Genomic DNA, 20,537 nt, shown 5'->3' on the forward strand with positions numbered 1-20,537 from the left:
AATTTAACAACAATGAATCACATTCATAGAAAATATATTTTAATCTCATTTAAATATTTATTTTCTCCAAATAAATTATAATGTATGTAATATAATTAAATTCCCTCTTATTAATTTGAACAATTCAAATTAACCCAAAAACTGAATCTCGAATATATCCTTTTGAGCTACAAAGAGAACCTTATAGACCTGTAACTTGAAGCTCCAACGATATGTGAATACTTAATTAAACTCTTTAATTTTATTATCCACCATCCGTTAACTGTCGGTCACTCCACTAAAGACTGAAGCTGCACTCTTTGCGCTATAGATATATTTTTCTGTCCATTAGATATAACCAATCAATAGTACGATGACCTTTCACAAATTGCTCGTAAGTACAGCTAGGCCACATTACCTTTTTGTCCCTGTAGTTACCTCTAACTCCTTAAGTACCACTAATCCCTCTAATGAACGATAAAACCCTGTCAGGCCAAGAGAGGGTGTGGCGCCACATTGTTCAAGACCTGGAATCAGCCCATAAGGGAGTAATTTATCTACTTACCCCTACTTTGGGGAAGGAATGAACTCCAATCAGACGAATCCCCGAAATGGTAGGCATGTTGAGTCGGCGATTTGGCCACTCTCACCAATACAAATCAAAGAACTGCCCTTATAGGTAGGAGTTCACAACTCACTCAAGATTCAGGTCATGTTACCTATAGTCATCATGGTGAAATGAAAATCTCTGTTATGAACGGTGTTATATAATGAGACTAAACATGTTGTGGTCCGGTCTTATACACACTGGTTTATATAGAATATCCGTACCCGCATGTCTAATACATGAATGATCAGGATCAGATCATTTGTAGCACTTTACAACAATTGTAACAACTACAAAGCGGGCCATACTCGTAGTGTTATCAGGATAAGGTAGCCAGCCTTATCCATATACTACAGACCTGTCACACCCCCGCCCCGAGCCAGAACTCCTAAGCCCGAGGAGAGGCGTGAGGGACCGTAGATATCACACTTTTGTGATACCTACTATCCAACTGAACCTCTTTACTATACTTAGTAAACTTTAAGTCAAGGAGATAACAACAATTGATTAAGTAGGCCCATTTTATTACAACTATGTAATGTTTATACAACTCCAAGACTTAACTACAAAGTTTACAACAACCACTCTTAAAACCCTCCGGAACTGTGATTGTGGCTTGTGGTAGACCTTGACCTTAGCATTACCCTTGAACTCCTCACCTTTTGCTACCTAGGAAGAAAAACATTTGAAAACGGGGTGAGCTTGCTAGCCCAGTGAGTGATAAGAAAACTGATTCGTATGTAAAAGAAGTACTGTCATGCCTTAGGTACTTTTGCTCAGATAACTTCTGAAAATGTCCTTCAGTACTTTTGCTCAATAACACTATTACTTGCGTCATTGTCCTTGATTCTCAATCTCTGGTCACTCTCTCTCCAATCTTCGTGGTTCTTAGAGATGCAATCCAAGATATTCTTCGCCTCGTCATACGTTTTATCAAGCAGACCACCAGCGGCTGTCGCATTGGCAGTGGTCTGCGAAGCGGGATTCAAACCATGATAAAAGATTTTCATTTGAAGGCAGTCTAGAAAACCATTGTGTAGACAATCCTGAACCAACCTCTTAAACCTCGCCCAGGCATCGCTGAGCGACTCGTCCATGTCTTGTTCAAAATTTGTTATGAGTTTCCTGCGTCTAGCGTTCTCAGTAGGTGGGAAGTATTTCTCAATGACCTTCTTTATGACCTGTTCCTATGAAGTGATATCTCCCGGTTCGAGAGAATATGCCCATTTCCTAGCCTGATCACAAAGAGAAAATGGAAACAAAGTTAGTCGAACTTCTTCGGCAGAGATGTTCGGGAACACAAAAGTATTGCATATTTCAATAAAGCTTCGGAGGTGGACGTACGGGTCTTCGCTACGTCGGCCTCCAAATTGTCCTGCAGTCTGGATCATCTGCAGCGTCTTTCATCTCGGATCTTCTTCCATCGAGGGTAGGCCTCATGATTCCTAGAGAGAAATCATAGAGGTTTGGCTATGCATAGTCCCTAATGGGTCTATTACGATCATTAGCCAGAAGGATTGGATTTGCCATGACGTTGTTATCATTTGGTGTTACGTTTCCAGGCTGCTCCGCCATCTCTTCTTTATCTGACTGTGGTTGCTGTTGGCGGTCTCTCAGTCTCCGTCTAAATGTTCTCTCAATCTTTGGGTCGTAATTCGCCAGAGATTGAGAGTCTGCAAAGAAATCAAAAAATTACCGTTAGCACACTATTTTGCCGAAGTCCTTGGCAATGGCTCCAAAAACTTGATGCTTGATTTTATAATGTGGAAATAGGGATGATATGCAATGGTGAAATTACGTTGAACACTCATGTTTCCTCAGCAAAATCCAAGTGTAAACCCCACTGAGTTTCCTGGTAAGTCCAGGGTCGAACTTAGGGACATGGGAAAACAGATTGCGATGGTAATTTTTATGAAAACTTTGCGGTAATCGGTAACTCAATTAATTGTTGGTTTGTTTTTGATTGCGTTAATGAAAAATAAACAAATGCGGCAGATTTGAGAAAAGTCAGTTGTGTAATAGATGCACTGAGTATGCGGATGAACGGGTTGAGAAGGTCTTAGCTAGCATTACTTGGGAATGCGTCAGACTATGCGTTCATGCTACAACCATGCACAACAAGTCATTTTCCAATGCAAATGTGATGCTCCTAAGTCTAGGACGCATGTGTTGAATGCAAAAGTTTCCATAGAGCTTATTCTTAAGTCTCTACTCTTTTCCTATGCGATGATGCAAAATGCATAAAGGCAAGATGACCGCATACAATCATATCCTATCTCTAGGATGCATGCGATGCATTAATAGAAAATAGTGCTTATTCCTAAGCTCCTATCTCTTGATTATACATGCTAATCTGACTTTCCCAAGCCTAGATTCTAACCTGACCTTCCCAAGCCTAGATCCTGTCCTTAGACTACCCTCCTAAGTATCTCTAATGAACGAATGAAGCATACATAATACAAGATAATCGCATAGAATGAAGATTCCCTAGTTGTGCTAGCTAAATGCTTCTCAACCCATTCAACTGAATTAGCTACTCATGCATAAATAACAGAGAGTGAACAGATGTAGAGAAGTAGATTCCATTTCGATAAATGATTTGAGTATAAAATAACAATGGAAGTTAAAGGTAGAGAGCCTGGTAGCAATTCCTTGTTGACCGAGGCTTTTACACTGTAAATCTCTATTCAGTTCCAAAGATGTTCCTGCTTCCCCAGGCGTCGGCCCTCTCTCTGTCCTTGAAGCTTCTAGCGTTCTCCCAAGCTTACCGAAATGATCTGTTGGCACAACCTTCTTCTCTCGCGTCCGTCTTAAGGTAAAAGAAAATCTAAGAACACGGTTAAACTATGAATAGAACGGTGAACTCGTAAAATAGCTGAACCGATGAAACCCCTTTTCTGAAGGATGCCTTTGGTATTTATAGAATATCCAGGGTGAAATGCGGCTTTTTTCTCATGATTGTACAGATGGGACGACTTTAATTCCTGACTGATGCACCAAATATTTGTCACCGAAAAGCTAAATATACTTGTTCGTTAGTGGCTGTCAACTTAATTCAGATTCGACTGTCATCAGCTTTTTGTCCCGTCGTGATTAATTATACATTTCACCCAGATGCGCCCACCAAGTTTCACTGACCAGGTTCCAGCAATTCTTCTTGAGCAAATGTTTGTGAGCACAATCACTGCAAAGCCTTTCAATAATGTTGTGCCCGACCAATGATTTCCTATGATCTCAATTTCTGCCTTGCGTCAACGCATATTTTGCATAAAAACACAAAAATCAACTGTTCTTATGCAATGAACGTATGCAGCCACAAAAATCAACTGTTCCTATGCGAGAACTTAGCACTATGATAACATGCATTTCTGCCCGTTATCACATCCCAAATTTAAACAATGCTGGTCCTCAAGCATAAGCTAAAGACTTCCTTTAGCAAGTCAATTGCAATGTTCTTTTCCTATATACTTTGTTCAAATCCTATATACCACAGTTTCCTTAAGCCTTTTTCAAATCTCTTCTTAAAATATTTCTAAGACCTAGGGACCGCAAGCTTATCCTTCAAAAAGACTTTACTAAATTTCAGAACATCACATGATTTATTTCAAAAAGAAAAATTTTCCATCGGGGTGTCAAATGATTTTATCCTTGCATATTTCTTGACATTATTATTTTTTTCTGACCTTGTACTGATCCAAGTACCTTGCCTTCGTTTTGGCTTGCCCCCACATGTGTCATACAGACATCCAACTACGAGCAATGCGCTCTTTCTCAGACTAAACTCATAACTTTTTGGCAGTGGAGTCGTGGTCATTTATTTATGCATTGATCCTGGTGACTTACTTTCATTTTGGTTTGCCCCCACGTGTGTCATGCAGACATCCAACTATGGGTAAGTGCCTTTATTTATCAACATGGTTTCCCTATTGGGTTGAAAGTGGAGTTGTTATTCTCAAAACCTTCCTTTTTTTTTTTTTTTCCAAAATAGCAAGGTCGAAAATAAATACCTCACCCCCAAATTAAAAATGCGGCAATCTCCTCATTTCCAAAAGATTGAAATAAGTCATGCGATATTCTTAGAAAGCTTCGTAAAGAATTTGAAAGAAATCTAGCAAACCACTAACTTCTAAAAATATTTCATGAGATGACTATCTTAAAGTTAATTTGACTTTAGTATATACGAAAGAAATAGAAGCATGTTGTTCATCATTGAAATCATAATTGGCAAAGAGACAGCATGCGGTAACCTACTAAAGTTATCAACGCAATCAAAGAGGATGCGGTGATAAAACTTTTAAAACTAAAATGTGATGTGGTAATGCAATATTTGAAATAAAGGTAAGGAAGAGTACACCCCTAAATTTGTACTATCGCTCGCATTATGTATTGATGCATCCTTCTTTACGGCGATCTATCTTCTTTGAATTGTGGTGACGGAATAGAGTAAGTTGCTTCTTCGTGTAGCATCTTTGCAATCCAGCGCCTCGATCGTTGCAGAAAAATAGTGAGATTGTCAAATGATTTTAAACAAAACAAAATTCTTTTACCGCAATTTTTATTTTCAAAATGAAGTAGGAATAATTAAAGTGCAGATAGACAAATGATGATTAAGGTGTTGAAGAAATAAGAGTTCAAGAACCAAACAAATGATACTCTAGAAGACTTTCGCCCCAAATGATATTGCTTGCCAGTGCAGGGGCCACTCCATTTTTCTCTATTTTGGGGTTTTCAAAACCACAGAGGTCTTTTCTTATTGAAAACCACCCCCGCAATATGCCTTAACTCGCTGTCCATTAACCTTAAATGTACGGCTTCCATTCCCAGTGCTCAGCTCCACCACACCATGTTGGAATATTTCTTTAATGATGAAGGGTCCGGACCAGCGCGATTTTAATTTTCCAGGGAAAAGCCAGAGTTGTGAGTTGAATAGTAAGACCCTCTAACCAACCTGGAGGTTCTTGCCGTATATGTGTTTGTCATGCCACCGCTTGGTGCACTCCTTGTAAATTTTTGCGTTTTCATATGTGTTAATCCTCCATTCTTCTAACTCGACTAGTTGCATTTTTTCGCCCCTCTCCTGCTTTCTTCAAATCAATTTAGCTTTTTTATCGCCCATAGTGCCTTATATTCCAACTCTAGAGGCAAATGACACGCCTTACCAAATACCAACGCATATGGGGACATACCTAATGGTGTTTTAAATGTAGTCTGGTATGCCCATAACGCATCCTCGAGCTTCGTTGACCAATCTTTTCGTGAAGGCCTTACTACCTTCTCGAGTATCAACTTAATCTCCCGATTGGATACCTCAGCCTGACCATTCGTTTATGGATGATATGCGATGGCCACTTTGTGGAGAATGTTATATTTGTGTAGCAACTCCTTGATATTATGATTGACAAAGTGGGACCCTTCATCACTTCTGATGGCACGTGGAGTGCCAAAATGAGTGAAAATGTTTTTCTTCAGGAATTAAGAGACTACCACCGCATCACTTGGGGCGCATGCCACTGTCTCTACCCACTTGAAGACATAATCGACGGCTAATAAAATGTAATGTTTACCATTTGAGGGAGGGAATGGTCCAATGAAATCAATACCCCACATGTTGAAAAATTCAAGCTCCAAGATAGTGTTCATCGGCATGGCATGTTTCCATGAAATGTTACCTATGTGTTGGCACCAATCACACTTCATTTCGTAGTCAGCTGTATCCTTAAACAATGTAGGCCAAAAGAATCCGCTCTATAAAACTTTAGCTGCGATGCGCTCTCCTCCAAAGTGCCCACTATATGGTGAGTCGTGACATTGCGATAATATGCGTCGTTGAGCAGCATTTGGTACGCATAATCGCAAAATCTGTTATGCCCCTCTTTTATACAGATTTGGTTCATCCCAATAATAATGTCTGCATTCATGTTTGAGCTTCCTCTGTTGGTGGTTGTACCTGTAAACCAACCTCCAACGGCAAATAGGTATAATCTTCAGGAAATTGCTCGCAAACCAGATAATTGACTATGTCTGCATACCAATGCAATTCTTCAATATGAAACAGTTGCTCATCCGAGAACACTGCACTCACCTCTAATTCATTGCGGTCAACCTCATGGTTTTCCAATCTAGACAAGTAATCCGCAACTTGGTTCTCCGCCCCTTTCGATCAATTATTTCTATGTCAAATTCTTGAAGGAGGAGAAACCATCTAATCAATCTCGGCTTTGCATCCTTCTTTGTCATTAAGTACATTATTGCCGAGTGGTCAGTATGGATCAGTACCTTTGTCCCCAGCAGATATGCTCCAAATTTTTCCAACGCAAAAATTACTGCCATAAGCTCTTTCTCTGTGGTGGTATAATTTGTCTGAGTAGGATTAATGTTTTACTTGCATACACGATCGGATGCAAGATTGTTTTTCTCTTTTGTGCCAAAGCTACTCCCATCACATACCCTCTTGCATCGCACATTATTTCAAAAGGCAGTGTCCAATCAGGTGCAATTAACACGGGTGCAGTAATCAGCGCATTCTTCAAAACTCTGAATTCGTTGAGACAGTTGTTGTCAAATTCAAATTTTCTGTCAGCCTCTAACAACGCACTCAGTGGTCATGCTATTTTGGAAAAGTCTTTCACAAAGCGTCCATGGAATCCAGCATGCCCCAAGAAACTTCGTACAGCCTTCACACTTGTTGAAGGTGGAAGTTTTCAATTGCTTCGATTTTTGCTTTGTCCACCTCCAACCCATCCCGGGAAACCTTGTGTCCCAACACTATGCCCTCATTTACCATGAAATGGAATTTTTCCTAGTTAAGCACTAGATTAGTCTCTTCGCATCTCTTTAGTATCTTCTCCAAGTTGGCTAGACAGACTTCATAAGTGTCCCATAAACAGAGAAGTCGTCCATAAAGATTTCAAAAGAGTCCTCAAGATAGTCTGAAAAGATGGCCATCATGCACCTTTGGAACGTGCTTGGCACATTGCAGAGGCTGAACGACATGCGGTGAAAAGCAAAGGTCCCATATGGGTAGGTGAATATAGTCTTGTCCTTGTCTTCTAGAGCTATCATAATCTGGTTGTACCCATCATAACCATCCAGAAAGCAGTAAAAGTCATTTCTAGCTAGACGGTCTAGCATTTGATCAATGAGCGATAGGGGGAAATGATCTTTCTTTGTGGCCGCATTCAGCTTGTGGTAGCCATGTAAATGCACCACCCAGTGATGGTTCTTTGTGGTATTAGTTCATTGTTTTCGTTTGGGACTACCGTCATGCCACCCTTTTTCGACACACATTACACGGGGCTGACCCATATGGTATCTGCTATAGGATAAATAATGCCCGCATCTAACCATTTAATGATCTCCTTTTTAACGACCTCTTTCATCGCAGGATTGAGTCTGCATTGATGTTCGATCGTTGCCTTGTGGTCCTCTTAACGATGAATGCGGTGCATACAGTACACAAGGCTAATTCCTCTAATGTCAGCGAGCGTCCAGCCAATTGCTCGTACATGCTTCCTCAGAATGCTCATCAACGCATTCTCCTGGTCTTCGTTGAGCTNCGTACATGCTTCCTCAGAATGCTCATCAACGCATTCTCCTGGTCTTCGTTAAGCTTAGAACCTTTTCCAGTAAAAGGTCATTTAGTCATCTTAACCTCAAGGCAAGATTCGCACTTTAGCAAAGAATTTTCCTCTAACTCACTTAGAAGTCCATTCTTCACCAATCTCTCAATTCTATTGAGATTGATGTGCCCTAAAAATAGATGCTAAAGTTGGGCATTTTCTTTTGGATAAATTCATCGACGCTTTGATTTAGTTATGATAGTTCTGAACATTTCAGTATTATGGAGGGAATTAATGGCTAACGACCTTAGAACATATAAATTCGATTCCAAATTTGCTGTGCAAATAAAGACACCATCTTTATGAATAAACGCTTTACTCAAATTGAAAGAAACAGTGTATTTATATTGCACTAAACACTCTATAGAAATAAGGTTCCTTTTTAGTTCAAGAAAAATATATACATCATTTAAAATTAGAAACCTATTCTATAAAGCTAACTGGAGTCCTCCCACTGCCACAGCTAAGACGATGTGCCCAGTGTCTACTCGCATCGTCATCTAACCAGCCTCCAGTTGTCGCCAGAATATAATCCCCTGAAAAGAAGAACAAACATGGTTAGTGGCGCCTGAATCAATTATCCAGGTAGAATCGTCATTTTCCACTAAACAAGTTTCAAGCACAAGTAAATCATATTTACCTTTATCTGCCTTCGCCTTAGCCTTGCCTGCTTTCTTCTCCTTCAGATATCGAGGACAGTTCCTCTTCAAATGTACATCTTGGTTACAATGGAAACACTTTCCCTTAGCAACTGGTGGACGCCTTCTCGGGACGACAGACGATGGGTTAGCAGGTACCTTCCCTTTTCCCTTACGACCTTTATTCTTCTTCCCCTTTCCAGAGTTAGAAGTAGAAGGTGCAGACTTCGTTCCTGAGGTTGAACCTCTATGGAACGTCCTTGAGGATGAAGCAACATTTACCTTACCCTTTTGCCTCTCCTTACTTTTCCATAAAGATTGGTATGTCTGCAACTCATTGAGGAGAGTTGTAAGGTATACTTCACTTTGTTAAGAATCACATTGCTAACAAAGTGCAGGAAGCTCTCCGGTAAAGAATGTAGGATTATGCTAACCTGGCTGCCCTCATCGATGGTAGACCCATTCAACTCCGCCACATTGAAGTGGACCATCATGTTTAGCACATGTTCACGAACAGAGGTGCCTTCTTGCATTTTGGAGTTTAATATGTATTTAAGAGCCTTATGCATAAGCTGTTCAGATGGTTGTCCAAACATCCCCCGCAGGGACTCCATGATCTCACGGGCTGAGACCATAGGCTCATGCTTCTTGGTCAAGACGTCATAAAGACTTGCTAAGATATAGGCTCAGGCCTTCTCATTCGCCCTTGTCCATTACTCGTATGCCTCCCAAACATTTCAAGCGGAATTTGGAGCTGGAATAGGAGGACAAGTCTCCTTGAGAGCGAACATGAGATCCTCGATGATTAGGATCATTGTGATCATGTGTTTCCATGTTGAAAAATTGTCGCCAGTTAATTTTTCGGCATTTAACAATGATAAGGTGGCTGTAGCCATTTGAAAAGGTCGCTAAAAATATAAAAAAAATCTTTATTAGATTTTGCTAAACTAGTTTTAAACCAATTAGTTTTGCAAAACTGTTTCAAGTATCCTAAGTTATAGACTTCTATTTTTCCATGATGCCCTAGTGAGTCAGGACAAACGCCACTGGTGGGGTGATCAGTTGTCCCTTCACTAGGATGATGTTGGATTTTATGTCCTAAAACTCGTCGTTTGTAATATCATATTCTTGTTCATTAAAGCTGTTATTCAAAATCTTTAGTAAAATTAAATTCTATATTCATGAATCCAATAAACTAAGGATCTGAGGCTATTAAGTTTAAGTTTGAACTTTATGTAGTGACATAAATGTGGATCAAGTTCAAATATATAGCCAACATGATCATTAGTATATGAATAAGGTTGGACGCTTTATTCTGGGGACACTATAGATGCAGCCCATTTTGTAGTTAGTACAAACGATGTGATCCTAAACCGTTCATGTCGAGACATGAAAGTGGAGGCATCCTATGTAAAGAGTTTACATAAGACTAAACCATGAAATAGTTATTTTTTATGTTCTAAACGCTGTTTTATGTATAAAACTAACTATTTCGTTAATTGATGATCTAGGTAACTTAATCTCAATCCTGAGCTAACTATGAATTCCTGTTCACTCAGAATTATCCTTAGATTTGCATGGGTGAGGGCAGCTCATTATCATTAGCCTAATAAGCCTCCCATTTCAGTAATAAGATCAGGTGAATAGCTGGAAACATAGGGTGCAAGACGGAATTCACTCCTACTCATTATAAGGACTAAATCCAGGTCTTGAACAAGGGACCCCACCCTCTCCTTTTCTCGAGAGGGGTTCGGTTTATAGGTTGGACCTTAAACCAATTATTCATTAGAGGATCAATGGAACTTAGGGAATAAGATGTAGTCTTAGGGGTCAAACGGTTTTTATGACCCAGCCGAGATTACGAACAACCTATGAAGGATTAGCTTACTAATCATGGTTATATCATATGGACACAAATATATCTATAGTTTGGGGAGTGCAACTACGGGACTATAGTGGAATGACCCGTTAGTTAACGAATGTTGATTAGCTCCATCTAAAAGAGTTTAGTCAGCTAATCTCGGATCGTTGGAGCACATGATCTATAGGTCCATTAGGTTCCCTTACTAGCTCATATGGAATAAACTTAGAACAGTATGATTGAATGATTTGAATTGTTCAAATTAGGTGAAGAGAGAGAAACCGACAAGTATATGTGATATAGTGGTCGATTTTCAATTTAGAGATACAGCTTTAATGACTAAATGTGATTTAAATATCAAGAATATGAATACATCCATATTCGGAAGCTTGAAAATAATGGAAATGTTCAAAGATGTAAAAAGTCAAAGAACTGACTTTTGACTTTGAAAAGTCAAACTTTGACTAGCCTTATATTTAAATGTGATTTGAATTTCGAGAAAATGAATACGGATTCATACTCGGGAGGTAAAAATTAGTCAACATGGAAAAAATCATAAAAAGTCAAAATGTTGACTTTTCGGGCAAAATTTGACTTTGACAAAATTACCATTTTGCTCTTTGACGAAAGTTAGTGGAAAAATCTAAACTTTTGTTGGATAATTCCACTAGCAAGATAATGGGCTAGGTGTTGGGTTTTGAGGTGTTGGGTTTTTATGAATTTGTTTCATGCAATTTTGCATGGCTTTTTTCTATAAATTTGGGCTTTTAAATTGGATAGAAAACTTTCGATATTTTGCCAAAAATTAATTTCTAAATTGGGATGAAAAAAAAAACCCAACCCAAAAAATCCATCTCCTATTACCATCTCTCTCTCTCGGTTTCTTCATCCATCGGGTCCCACAACCCAATTCTGAGTCTAGAGGATAGTAGGTCAGTTCTAGTGGTTGTCCGATTCGTGTTCAAGTGGAGATAGAAGCGTTTCAAGAGCTTCAAAGGTAATATTTAAAAAAAAAAACCCTAATTCATTAATTTAGAGTTGTATGTTATTTTTGTACAATTAGAGTAAAATTGGTCCTCAATTCCACTGCGCATGCCTATTTTTCTATCATGTGGTATTATAGCATATTTTAATTTAACTCAATTGCATGTGGCGGGTATCAACTTATTAGATAAAATTGAGATTGGAAACTAAAATGGTTTTTAGGTTTTGGCAATTAAATTAAGTCTTTTTTGTAGTATTAATTTGTAATTGCTCACATGTTTATGAGCATTAATGTGTGGCAAAGGTTCTGTAAATTTGCTAGAGTCATTAGAGTTGAAATTAGGCTGTAATTGCTTGGTTACGAAATTGGCTCACAGACCCGAAATTGCCACAAGACCCGAGACAGTGCTCCCAGACCCGACCCGTCCGAATCCGACTCGCGCGCTCCACCCGCTCTAGCCGACCCATGCTCTAGCGTTCGTTGATTACCTCTGCAAGCGTTGACCAGCTGGTCCAAACAGTCAGGACCGGTTCTGTTGAGCCGGTTTGACCGGTTCAACCTGGTTTTTGGAGTTTTTGGGCCAGTTCGGGAGTTTTTGGGCCGATTTGAGAGTTTTTTTGGCCAGTTTGAGTTGATTCAAAAGTGTTTGAAGCCGGTTCGAGAGCGGTTTTTTGTACTACACCAAATTATTATTGTAATAATTTAGTTATTAGCTTAATTTAAGAGCCAAAACCAATCCATTTTAGGGTATTTAATTAATTATGCATGTTGATGTATGTTTTAATTATGTTTTGAATCTTGTTGTGAATATAGTACGCCATATGGATTTAAAATCCCACTATAGGTTAATATGTACATGCATTTGATATATTTTATAATTGTTATAATGTATATAGTATACATGTTAAGTTTTTTTTTTTTTTTTAATATAAAGTGTTATATTAAAGCGTGATCATTGAGTATGGATATATGTTATAGATGTACGATTCTAGGGTTATAATGATTATAATTTTTTTTATAATTGTTATAAAATAACCTAGACATTAAAATTTATAATAAAGGTAAAGTTGCATGCTCTCCTAGGATTAAATTGGTGCAATTTTAATAGGATTTTCTAAAAGAGTTAGTATAGGTCAATTACTTGTTAAGCAAAGAGTTACTTACTTACCTTGGGAGATCTTGTGTAAGGTTGGTGGTTCTTAAGATGACGGTTTATGGAACACCACCTACCTGGAGATCAAACTGGCATCTAAGTCATATAACCCTAGTTTTAATGAGTATACGTGAGAGATGTGAGATAATAAAATTTTTTCATCACATAGACATAATAGGTTAAAATCCAATATAAGAGTTATACATGGATCTATCACCTAGACTTAGTATTAGGCCTGGTGTCCTAATACTCCCGGAGTCTCGTTGTTTTGTAAAGATGCACATTGTTAAATGAATAAAATAAGTGTTATTTAATTTTGGCATTTACTCATATCCAATAAACAAAGCTCTTTGGTTATCTTATGTGAACTTAAACATGTATATGTGATATACAAGTGGATCATGCCTTAAGTGATAACCTAAATCGGTCTGTAGTATAAGGGTTAAGGTGGGATACTTGATCCTGGTGACACTACGGATACGGCTCACTTTATAGAGGTTTGCAAGTGTTCTAAACTACTACAGATGGTTGATCCTGACCATTCATGTGAAGACATGGAGCAGGGGTGTCCTATACAAAGAGTTTGTGTAAGACCTGTACCACGAGATGACTAGACTCTGTATATAACGCTGTTGATACTAGAGACTTGAATCTCACCTAAACGACCATAGGTGACACGACTTCAATCCTGAGTGTTTTGTGAACTCCTACCTTTGAGGGTGGTTCTTTGATTAGTATGGGTGAGAGTGGCCAGTTTGCGAACTCAACATGCCTACCTTAAGAGCTGATTCCGGGGCTTGAACATAGTGGCCACAACTTCTCTTTAGAAAAGGAGACTCAGTCATAATAGGACTATGATTTATGTTCATTAGAGAGATCAGTGGTACTTAAAGAGACAAATGTAACTATATGGGCATAACGGTTATTGGCCCAGTTGTACTTACGAGCAATCTGTGAAGGGTTGTCACACTGCTCATTGGTTAAGATGGACACATAATATATCTGTAGTGAGGAGAGTTCAGCTGTCGGTTTTTAGTGGAGTGCCTGGCAGTTAACGGATAGTGGATCCCATGACTAAAGATTTTAGTTAGTTATTCACATACCGTTGGAGCTTCGGATCTACAAGTCCATGAGGTCCCCTTGGTAGCTTGGATTCATGTTGAAGGATCAAGTTCTTGGTGTTGATTTGAAATGTTCAAATTGACAAAAGGTATTTTGATTATATGTGATATAATCGGTTTGATGTATAAGATACATCTAGTGGAGGATTGATGTAAATGAGATTTGCATTAAGTACCATGGAATAGCAAAAGAACATGGTTTATATGTTTCATAAGATCAAATATTAAAACTATAGGTTATAAATATAGTATGATAAGTTGGTTATCATTTATATTTATAATAATATTGATTATTAGATAATTATTACTTTTTCTTTTAAATAACCAAATGTAGTGGGTGGTTATTGATCATGGTAACCGTAAGTATAAAGGAAATCGGTTTCCTATTTTGAAAAAAACAACAAGAGGTTTGTACAAAGTTTGAAAAGATTTGAGGTTTCTCTCCGATGAAAAGAAACTCATGGAAGTCATCAAGTAAATACAGATTCACTAAACGACGGCTGAGCTAGGTAAACGATCGTGTAGGTGCTAGCTAAACGATCGTGCATTGTTTATGAAACGATCATATAGCTTTGCTAGACGATCGCTAGCCCAAGGTACACGATCGTGTAGAATCTGTCGAGCTAAACAATAGAGCTAAACGATTACATAGATTTTGCTAGACGATCACACAGCTTTATCTAAACGATTGGGCATCGACCTATACGATAGGTATCCGACTTCCCCTACTTTCTCAGTCGTGTACACGATCTGTCTTTCCTCCATTCGTCTACCTCACACTAAGTCCGAACAGAGCCCACCCTCTGGATTCTCACACCGAGAATACCAAGATCGCTTTGTCGGTGGTGTTAGACTCAACTTGACACCGTCGAGGTTTTACGGAGGCCGTTCGTGGTGTTGCAGAGGTTGTTCGGTGTTGCGGAGGAGTTTGTGACTGAGGAGATCGTTGAGGACGAGCGTGAAGTATTCGTTCTGTGTTGTGGCGGTTGTTGCGGTCGTGTAAGATCTGGCACTCGGGTTGGTTGTGATCGATCAGTAAAGCGCATCGAAGCGAGGAGACATGCTACCTTTGTTTAGTACAGTTTTTGCCTTCTGTAACATGTTGGATGTTCATGCTGTAATTTTTCTGTATATTTGCATAACCGCTTGTATTGAAGTCGACTGTAATGTATTGTTAATTCAATGATTGTAATTTGGAATAATCCGCTTACTTTTGTTCGCTCACAAAATCTCGAAGTGTCAAATTTCCCTTCAAAACCTAGGTATCAGAGATAGGTTCCCTCTGATAATTCCAAATTTACAGATCTTAATCGAACAGTTTTTTACAGTCGCCGGTGGGTTTCTGATTTTTAGTTTGACCGGTTTTCTGGCATGTTGTGGATGAAAATGATTGAATGTTTCGGGTATTAAAATTGCTCTTTTTGTTAAGCTTTTCGTTATTACAAAGTGTTATATTGTTAAGGGCCCTGCATGTTTTGGGTGAAATTAACTTTACAATCGAGTCTGTAACTGCGAAAAGTTTGAGTTCGTCGAGTCATTCGTGATGAAGCTTGGCACATGGCGGATGCGGTCTCATACTGAAGAAGAAGGATCAAGTGGTTTTGATCGGGTCGGTGTAGCCTCATGTAAACGATCGTGTGGGAATTTAAACTAAGCGATCGGTTTAGATATTTTTTCTAGACAATCATGTAGTATTTTCTAAACGATCGTTTAGCTAATGCTAAGCGATGGGGTATATCGTTTACCTTATTGTGTTGCATTGGTTGTGTGATCGCACAGGCGCTGAAGGTAGTCGATCGTAGTGGGAACATGCGATGCTCATTGTTTAGTAGAAGGCGCGCACTAGACGATCGTGTAGTTAGCAAGCTTCATCGCTTCGTTACTACCTATGCGATCGAACGTATGCGATACGGAGACGCTAGCTAAGCGATCGCTTAGGCGATGGTGTTTCACGGCATCGTAGTCACTTAGATGATCGCGGAAGGCGGGTGTCGTGTGGAGCGCGCTAAGCGATCGTGTACTTTAGGCTTCATTGCTTAGTAAAGGTACACGATCGTGTTGTAATGGCTAATCGATCATTTGGATTTTTCTAGACGATCGTATAGTAATGTTGAACGATCGTTTAACTCCGGAGTGCTAGTAAGTGATAGAATTAAGGGTTTGTTTTATCGTGTAGACGATCGCGAGGTGCTTTATGCACGATGGATGGTTGAAGAAGCGATGCTTTTTCGAGCGGTTCAAGACCCGGTTTGCCTATTTAAAACGAAGACTCCTCGTATTTGTAATAGTTAGCTTTCCCTTTTTTGATTTAAGGCATTTTAACCCGGTTCTTCAACATTTATTGCTTATACATGTGATGTATGGTTCTTATATGTCAATATGTTTGTCATATAATTAAAAACCCACCTTAGGTTTTGCAATTACTCATGCATCATGTATTATAAATGTTATAATATTGCATGAAGAAATTACTTGAAAGCATGTGCATGCATCATGAAATATAAGAGTTATATTTTGCATGCATTGAGCATTATCGTGCATCATCCTTTTATTATAAATGTTATAGTCTAAGGGTGAATGGAAGCATGTTTTGCTTGTTTCATTGCGGTTTTTGTGTAAGTGTTATATAAAAGTAGTAATGAATGGACAATGCATTGAGCATGACACTTAGGCCGTTTATAAACGTTATGAATGCCTTGCATGTGTTAGCTTCGCATTGTGGTGGTTGTTTCCGTTTATAAGTGTTATAAAGGAAATTAGACCTAAAATCAATAATTCAGAGTTGCATGCGGATTTAGGGTGAACTCAAGTTTTTTACAAGGGTTTTAAAATTGGATTGAGATAGACCTAAATTCAAGTGGTTCTAAAGAGTTTAGTAACCTAGATTAATCTTTTAAAATCGGTTTAATAAAATTAAACTGGTTAGAATAAAAGATTAAATTTGTTGTAAACTTATGAATAAAAGATTAAATTTGTTGTAAACTTATCTATAAAGGACCTTTTGTCTAAGGTGGGTTCTGGCTAGGCCGTGGTTCTTAAGTTGACGGAAACGTAACACCCCTACCTGGGAACCTACCTGGAAAGGCGAATTAGATAGATTCAACAAGCATACGACGTTTTGGTCAAAGACTCTGTTAAAAAGTTTAATGGATGATGATCAAAAGTTTTTCAACTATCCAAAGCAAATGTTACTCTTGGGAAAACCTAAAAGTCACTTAGTTAAAATCCTTAGCTGTATTTTTTCTAAGTAAACCAAACCCTAGGTTATAAAATACTAGTTGGAGGAGGAGGCGTATCAGATATGTCTATGATTCCACTCACGTTTCTCCCTATATGTTCACACCGTGAGATTCATGCTTGGCCTCGAGATGCCCCAGAATGCACCCCCCTTCAGATGATGTTTGCATGAGTCAATATGAAGGTGACAGAGAGAGTATTGATAGTAAGTGGATGAAGGGTGTGTGCCAACACGTCCTATAGTCTTTGTCATTGGTTCACACCGTGAGATCATTATGTACGCCCTTGTGTCGCCTTCGATGCAGCCCCCTTTGGAGGGTTTTGTGCAGTTGGTCAATATAAAGGTGAACTCTAGAAATGCATAGGATCGCCTTAGGTTTTGCCCCAATCGAATTTTTTCCCTTCGGATTGGCCTTTTGGGACGGACCTTTAGGGCTTAAAATGGCGGGTCACACTTACGGGAGATTTTTAAGTAAGTTAATGATCTCTTGGCCAAATCAATGATGGCTTGTTGTTATGGGAACAATAGTTGTTCTGGTATTAATGGTTGGTTGAGATCTTCTCAATTCAAAGGAAGGATAACTAACCTCCCTTCGGCGAATTTTGTCTTGAACCTTTGAAGCATCATTGCGAAACTAGATGTCACTCGAGGTTCATGTTAGTTTTGCTAAACCCTTATTAGATTGTTTTACAACGGGTATTTGCTTAAAACCTAACGTAGGTCAGTGTGTTTTTCTTTTCAGCAACTCTTTAGTATTTCCATTTAAAGCTTTTAAAAATGACCGATTTATTACAATGGAAAAAATTATATGAAACAAATTTCTTGGCAAACGACCTCCATCCCACTACTATCCAAAAAAGGAGACAAAACAATAAATATGATTTATTGGTCTTGGAGACATGTCTGGTAGAGAATGATGATTCTGCCTTGATCTTAGATCCAGGTGCTACCAATCATGTCAGTTCCTCTTACCAAGGATTTAGTTCATGGAAAATGTTGCCACAGGGAGAGATGACTCTTTGAGTCGGTAATGGTGAGGATGTTTCAGCTGTTGCTGTAGGCATGATGAAGTTATTTGTTGACAAGAAACGTTATCTGTTACTGGATAATGTTTTTGTAGTTCCTCATAAAAAGAGGAACTTAATCTCGGTTTCTTGTCTCATTGAACAAGGCTATACTGTCTCTTTTTCTAAGAATATAGTGTTTATTTTCAAGAATGGAATGGAGATTGGTTATGGTTCAATGAAAAATAACTTATATGTACTAAGGCCGTTAGTTATAAAAGCCTTGTTTAACACTGAAATGTTCAGTACGGCAACAAAAGCTAAAAGACCAAAGATTTCTCCAAAGGAAAGCACCCATCTTTGGCATCTAAGGTTAGGTCACATCAACCTTAATAGAATTGAGAAGTTGGTGAAGAGTGAACTTCTAAAGAATTTGGAAGAAAACTCCTTGCCAGTATGTGAATCATGCCTCGAAGATAAGATGACCAAACGATCTTTTACTGGAAAAGGTTACAGAGCAAAGGAAGCCTTCGAGTTTGTACATTCAGACCTCTATGGTCCGATGAATATTAGAGCTCAAGGTGGGTATGAATAATTCATCTCTTTCATAGATGATTATTCAAGGTTTGGGTATCTCTTCCTAATGCAACGTAAGTCTGAAGCTCTTGACAAGTTCAAGGAGTATAAGGCTGAAGTTGAAAAATTGTTAGGAAAGAAGATAAAAACACTAAGATCTGATCGTGGTGGAGAGTGTATGGACCTCCAATTCCAGAACTATATGATAGAACATGGGATTATGTCCCAACTCTTGGCCCCAGGTACACCTCAACAAAATGGTTGATTAGAAAGGAGAAATAGGACCTTGTTGGTCATGGTTCGGTCTATGATGAGTTATGCTCATCTTCCAGACTCGTTTTGGGGTTATGCAGTGCAGACTACATGTTATATCCTGAACAACGTTTCCTCGAAAAGTGTTTCTGAAACACCTATTAAGTTATGGAGAGGCCGTAAAGGTAGTTTACGCCACTTCAGAATTTGGGACTGTCCAGCACATATGCTAGTGACTAACCCAAAGAAGTTGGAACTGCGTTCGATGGTTTGCCTCTTTGTAGGCTATCCCAAGGAAACGAGAGGAGGATACTTCTATGATCCAAGTGAGAACAATGTGTTTGTTTCCACTAATACTATCTTCTTGGAAGAAGATCACATGAAGGATCATAAGCCACGAAGTAAGATCGTTTTACGTGAGATCTCAAGTGAGACTGAGACTGCTGAGGGTTCAACAAGAGTTGTTGGACAGGCCGATGGATCAACAAGAGTTGTTGAGATTAGGACGTCTAGTCAACAAGCTTAAGAGTTGAGACTGCCTCGACGTAGTGGGAGGGTTATGAACCCAACGGATCGCTACATGGGTTTAACTGAGCCCAAAACATCATTACGAATGATGGGGTCAAGGATTTGTTGTCTTTTAAGAAAGCAATGGAGGATGTTGACCAAGATGAATAGGTTAAGGCCATAAACTAGGAAATGAAGTCTATGTACTTGAATAACGTCTGGGAGCTTTTTGATCCACCTAATGGGATAAGACCTATTGTGTGTAAGTGGATCTATAAGCGAAAGAGAGTTGTAGATGGAAAGGTGCAAACCTTTAAGGCTAGACTTGTGGCAAAGGCTTATACCCAGGTTGAGGGAGTTGACTATGAGGAAACTTTCTCACTTGTTGTCATGCTTCAGTCTATCAGGATTCTCCTGTCTATAGCCACATTTTATGATTATGAAATATGGAAAATGGATGACAAGACTACCTTTCTGAATGGTAATCTTAAGGAGACCATCTATATGACTCAACTAGAGAGGTTCGTAGTTCCAGATCAAGAGCAAAGAGTTTGCAAGCTTAATAGGTCAATTTATGGGCTGAAACAAGCATCCCGATCTTGGAACATCAGATTTGACACTGTTGTCAAGTCGTTTGACTTTGACCAGAACGTTGATGAGCCTTGTGTTTACAAAAAGATCATCAATAGATCAGTAGCTTTCCTGGTACTATATGTGGATGATATCTTACTCATTGGGAATGGTGTAGGATATCTGACTGACATTAAGAGTTGGTTAGCTGCCCAGTTCCAAATGAAAGATCTGGGTGAGGCACAGTAGGTTCTACGGATCCAAATCATTCGGGATCGCAAGAACAAATGGTTAGCCCTGTCTCAGGCATTGTACATTGATCAAATGTTGATTCCTTACAGGATACACAGACTCTGACTTTCAGATGAATTGAGATTCTCAAAAATCGATATCGAGGTCAGTGTTTACTCTGAATAGAGGGGCTATA

The 20,537-nt window shown here is 38.9% G+C and overlaps 1 non-coding gene across 1 annotated transcript; it reads left to right on the forward strand.

Moving 5' to 3' along the window:
* Positions 1–1,612: 1,612 nt before the first annotated feature.
* LOC120069846 lies at positions 1,613–1,719 on the forward strand. Its single transcript, XR_005479704.1, has one exon. It is a non-coding gene; the product is annotated as a small nucleolar RNA R71 (small nucleolar RNA).
* Positions 1,720–20,537: the final 18,818 nt, after the last annotated feature.

The sequence above is a fragment of the Benincasa hispida genome, unplaced genomic scaffold, assembly GCF_009727055.1.
Source record: "Benincasa hispida cultivar B227 unplaced genomic scaffold, ASM972705v1 Contig62, whole genome shotgun sequence".
Taxonomy (NCBI): Eukaryota; Viridiplantae; Streptophyta; class Magnoliopsida; order Cucurbitales; family Cucurbitaceae; genus Benincasa; species Benincasa hispida.